Here is a 6,072-nt window from a genome sequence, read left to right as displayed (position 1 = left end):
CAATATTTTTAAAACAGCAGTCTCAACCAATTAGTATCAAATAATTCTCAAATAATTTATGCTAAAAACAGCAGTACTAATTGTTCATGAATTAAACATCCTAACAATTTATTTTTCAAACTCATTCTCCTTTTTGTTATTAAAGAGGGATGGTATTTCCTGCACAAAAGTTTGTTAGGCATCAAGAAGTGTATTAGATCAAGTTAAAATTCTATAAAATCACTGATGAAGACTAGATACTGATTTAAAAGTTCACATGGTAAAAATTTGAATTCGTTGTAAGCATAGTCCTAAACCGACAAATAACTATATCAAAGTTTAAAAGATGTCACAAGTTACAAATTAAATAGTCGGGAGTTTTAAATCTCGGGTCGTTCTTCCCCGGAATTGCAATCGGGTGTACAAGTCATTGGCTATGAGAGATCTAGATTTTGATAGCATTAAACAAGAATTTAAATGACAAAAAAGTAAAGAAGTATGCAAGAAATTAAACTAAAACAATTAAGGCAAAGAAAAGAAAATTCAAGTGCAAAAACGATTTTGGAAAAGGTTGAGAGTCAAGGGTTCCTATCCTTGTCATTAACCACGAACATGGCAATTGTGAAGAGTTAATTCCACTTTGTCATCTCCTAAACATCGAAAAAAAGTCAAATAGGCATAATTGATCTTAATCCACAAATCCTAACCAACTCATTAATTAGACTTAGTGAAAGGATAGTGTCAGTGGAAATAAAATCAACTAACAACCCTAAATCACCTATCAATATCGGACATCAATGACTCAAGATCACACCTAAGTCCTCAATTTCAAGCCAAGATGAAAAATCTACTCTATAACTAGTCCAAATATTTTATCAAACACTTGATGTGCATAAAAGTAAAACATGACAAATTGCAAGAATTAATAAAATCTACAGCTACCAAATACAAGAAGGCAATAATAACAACTTAAGCAAGCATCAATAAATATAAAAACATCAAATTACATTAAATAAAATTGGAATTCAACAAGTATTTATATCAAATTTTGTAAAAATAGAGAAACTAACAAGAAAAAAACTAAATGAATTAAGATACTAGAACATAAAAATGTAAAGAAAACTATACTAAAACAAAATCAAAACCTAAATCTAAAAAAAAAAATTACACTAAGAAAATCTAAATTCTAGGGAGAAGTTAGAGTAAAGCATCATATTAAACTACTCTACACTCCTTCTACACTACTTGCTTGATCTCCCTTGAATTTTTGCTTCAAATGTTTCAGAAATGAGTTGGATTGGATTCAAAATGGGCTTGAAATCGCGAGTCACGCGTTAACTTAAGTGAATCATGTGCTGCGAGTCGTGCATACGCATAAGACATGCATACGCACAACCTAAAAAATGTCCAATCTTCATTTCTTCATGAATTCTCCACTTTTGCATGCTTTTCCTTCATCCTTCCAAGCCATCATTGCCTTCTAACCTTTGAATCACTCAAACAAACATATCAAGGCATCGAATGGGATAAAAGTGAATTAAATTTGGCAATTTAAAGCATAAAAAATATGTTTTTAATAATTAAGCATAATTATGAAGAAATTCACAAAAGCATGCAATTTCAAGGAGTAAATGTAAGGTAAATTGATAAAATCCACTCTTTTCAAGTAAAAAAAAATCGTAAAATATGAATTTATCAGTCATTATTACAGTTATCCAAAATAAACTGAAAAGTATCAAAGTAACATAATTTAATCAGCAAAAAACATATTTCCAAAATCAGCAGTAGTGACAAGGAGTTAGACATCAGATCCTTCATCTTTAGTTCCTAATATATCTTATTCTTCATGCTAAGACATTATTTGGTCATATTCCAATGATTCAATGTACTTGAGAAGTACTTCAACTCTGTTTTAAAACTTTCTTAAAGAGTTTTCATTTTGAATTACAAGTCTCCTTGTTTGTTAGCTAGAGTTGATCATGTTCTTGGTCAAGTTCACAAACTCTTATAGAACATCTTTCACAATTTCATTGACCAAGTATTTGTCGAAAATTGATGTACCAGCAGTTGAAGAAGGAGGGATACTTTCATCTTTTCTTCTTCCAAAACAATGTATCTAGTAGCTTTAGTCCCTTTTTTCTTTGATTATTTGACTGCACCACCATCTTTAAAAGATAAACTTCTATTCTCTCGAGGTCTCATTGTCCAGATCAACACTAAAATATTCAAAGAAATAAGTAAAAAACATGCCATATGGTAGTGAAATATTTTTATCACTTTTGATGCAATCATACATATGATGCATCATAAGATATGCAAAAGAAATTTCAGCTTTGTTAATAATGTCATAGAGAACTAAGGTGTTACAAAAAGTAACTCGTTGATATGAACCGCTTTGCGGCAAGAGAATGTGGGTAATGATGCGATGTAACTAGACTTTGACAGGACCTAAGGCACGGTGGTTAGGAGTAACACTATCCATGAGAGAAATATTTTCACATATGTTGGCCAAAACATCCTTGTGTGAAATACCCTGATCATTGTCCCACTTTCCAGTGATATAGGCATTGATGCCAACATCATAATAATCTAAGGTTTCACCAATGGATTCTTTGTTTAAATGGATTTCACGACCTTTAACATAAACGTGAACAAATTCCTCATAATAGTACATATTGGCATAAAATTCTCTAACTAAATCAGGGTAAACAGGTTTTCAAATTTCAAACAAATTGTTTCAATCCAGATAAATGATGTTTTCAATAAAATTTATCCCCTTTTTAGCTAAAGCTTTTAAGTCAGCCATATATGTTAAACACAAAGGTCTTTTAGAAATAATAGTTCTATAAAATTCAAAGTTCATACTAGATGAGAAACAGAGAGGGTCATAGCAAAAATGAGAAAAGTTAACGAAATGTGATTTGAATCCAATAGGATCAGGATTTTCATGTTCTTTCATAGAATTAAGAAAGGGCCTTCGATTACCTTTGGTAGGGCAACTAGAAGATGCAGAACGTCCTTGAGGACGAGATGAAGAACGAGAAGATGGAGACATTGGAAGTTCTTCTTCAGTCATGGTTTTATTCCCTTTACCAACATTTACCTTGCATGTCCCAGCCTCTGCTAGTGCCCTTGATGGACGGCGAGAGATAGTCTTCGTCCTAGCCATTGTGTTTGGAACAGGAGAGAAATGCGAAGAGGAATGGGAGTATATATGGATGTGGGTGTGAGCTTGATTCTTTGGTGGAGAATTTCTAAGAGCATGATAAGAGCCAGTGTCTCTTCGTGTACCCACTTTCTTTCTCATCTTTATGAAAAAGCAATGAATGCAATTTTGAGAATTGATGAAGGTTGAAAGAGAAGATGAACGGTTCACAAGGTATAACTACTATAAATGCTTGAATTTTAAAAAAATAAAAATATAATTTAAGAACATTTGGAAGTTTGTTTCAAAAATAAATGATTTAAAAAGTATGCAAGCAAGTCGTTGAAAAGACAAGTCAAAGAAAATTTTTGAAATCTGAATTTGATTTGACTTGGTAGAAAATCCAAAAATAAAAATTTTAAATTTATGATTAAGAATCTAATGAGGCCCACATCATAGAATATAAATTTTTTTAGGTCCAATAGTGGTTTTAAGGAAACACAATAGAACACTAAAAATTTAATATTGACCCAAATAAATTCAAAAGTATCAACACTTAGTCTTATATCCAGATAATCTAGAGGGATTCATCATCTGTCTAGTTTCGTCTCCTGTCGACCTAAGAGACAAAATCAACCAGAATGCAACATTATCAAATTAATTTATTGATTCAGCAAAAACAATACTCAAGGCAGTTCTTAACTTGCAAAATCTGTCTTCAGGCAATAATTTTGTAAATACATCAGCACGTTGATCTTCAGATTTTATAAATTGAATATCAATAGTTTGTTTTTACACATGTTCTCTAACAGAGTGAAATCTAATTTCAATGTGTTTGGTTCTAGAATACAGAACAAAATTTTTAAAAATATTTATTGCACTTATTATTACACATTAAGGGAATACTATTGACTTGCAATTTATAATCTGCAAGTTGGATTTTAAGCCATAATAATTGAAAACAACAAGAGGAAATGACTATGTATTCAACCTTAACTGCAGACAATACAACAATAGCTTGTTTCTTGTTGGACCATACATTTAGTGATTGTCCAAGACAACAACAAATTCCTGATGTACTCCTTCTATCAATTCGGTCACTGACAAAATCTGCATTGCAATAATCCACTATACAAAACTCATCAGATTTAGGATACCAAAAACCAAAATCAGAAGTGCCATTTATATATTTAATGATTCTCTTGGCAGCTGAAAGATGTGATTCTTTTGGATGTAATTAGAATTTAGAATAAATTTCAACACTAAGAAAGTTTGGTCTAAAAGAGATTAGATACATAAGAGAACTGATCATTCTTTTATACCTTGTCTCATCCATAGCTTTACCATTTTTATTTTTTTCCAAGTTTTGAGTTTGGATACATTGGTGTATTTATTGGTTTAGAATTTTTTAAACCAAATTTCTTTACTAATTTTTTGACATATTTATCTTGGTGCACAAAAATGCCATTAGGAATTTGTTTGATTTGAAGTCCTAAGAAGAATGTGAGTTTTCCCATCGTACTCATATCAAATTCACTAGTCATTAAGTTTTTAAAATCAATACACAAGGCTTTATTTGCTGAACCAAATATATTATCATCTACATAAACTTGAACTAGAATAAAATGATCATTAGATTCTTTAAAAAGATTTGTTTCTGATTTACCTCTTGATTTGATCTTAACTTCTTAACTCTAGCTTTTGATTTTGGCATGGATTTAGTAATCCACTTTTTTTTTTTATTTGAATCCTAATCAAAAAATTTTTTTCTTTCTTTTATGACTTCTTCATGTGTGTAAAAAAAAAGAGAAGAGAGAGAATGAGTTTGGTTGCTTTATTTTTGGTTAAGAGAAGAGTGAAGTTTTCTTCTTTTGATGGCAACCACTTCCATAGGCCATAAATGAATGAATGAGCTGATTTTTTTTATAATGGGATTGAATTATCATTGGACATTGTTTGCTTGTTATTGGGCTTGTTGGTTTCTATATTACTGCACAATAAACAAATATAATCACATACATAATTGGACTTTTAACTAAATAATAATGTTTATTCATCATTACTTAATAAGTTATTATTTCTTTAAATTCAACAATAACAATAAATATGATATACAAGAACAATAATGATAAAATTGTACACTATCACCAAAAAATTAACAAAAAAAAATAATCATAAAAATTTTCCATCTTCATATTTAAAATTTTTTTGTTAATTTTTTTTGTTTGATATTATAAACTTGTCACTTTATTTGACAATCAAGTTCAATTGGTATACATATTAGCTGCATCTGTTCATAAACCACAACAACCAACAGCAAATTTAAGAGGTTAGATTTTGTCGAGTGTAAATAGCGGTAGGGTGTAGTATTGGAAGAGCTTGAACGTAAGCCGCAGCAGAATATGACAGATTATATATGTGAAAACGAGTAAACCGTATATAGCGGTTTACATAGATACATAATTGCACACGCATGTAATGAATTTCCAATTGTTATATTCATGTCATTTTTACTTGCTTTATTTATGTAAATTGTCCTTTTCTTTTTATAGAAGTGAAATGAGTGATATATTTAAACATTGTAATTTTTTGTATTTTTAAAATTGTGAGAAGTACTAAAATCAGAGAGTCTGATTTGTGTAACTCAATTTTTTCTATTTTTTTAAATAGAAATCGGAGGGTCCGATTTTAGAAATCAAAAGATTTGATTTTTATACTCCAAATTAAACTTTTTTATATTTAAGATTAACAACCTAACAGTGCACAGTTTGAAAAAATATCATTATTAACTCAATATTAAAAATAAAAAATGGTTAATTGGTGTTTAATTTTTTGTATTCATGTATTATGATTGATAAAAAAAATTCGGTTTTTGCGGCAAAAAAAAACTATTTTTTTTTAAACCAACGGTCAGCTAATAAAGTAGTTGATAAACAAAAAATATAAAA

The sequence above is a fragment of the Arachis ipaensis genome, chromosome B07 (genome assembly GCF_000816755.2).
Source record: "Arachis ipaensis cultivar K30076 chromosome B07, Araip1.1, whole genome shotgun sequence".
Lineage (NCBI taxonomy): Eukaryota > Viridiplantae > Streptophyta > Magnoliopsida > Fabales > Fabaceae > Arachis > Arachis ipaensis.
This window is presented reverse-complemented; position numbering follows the sequence as displayed.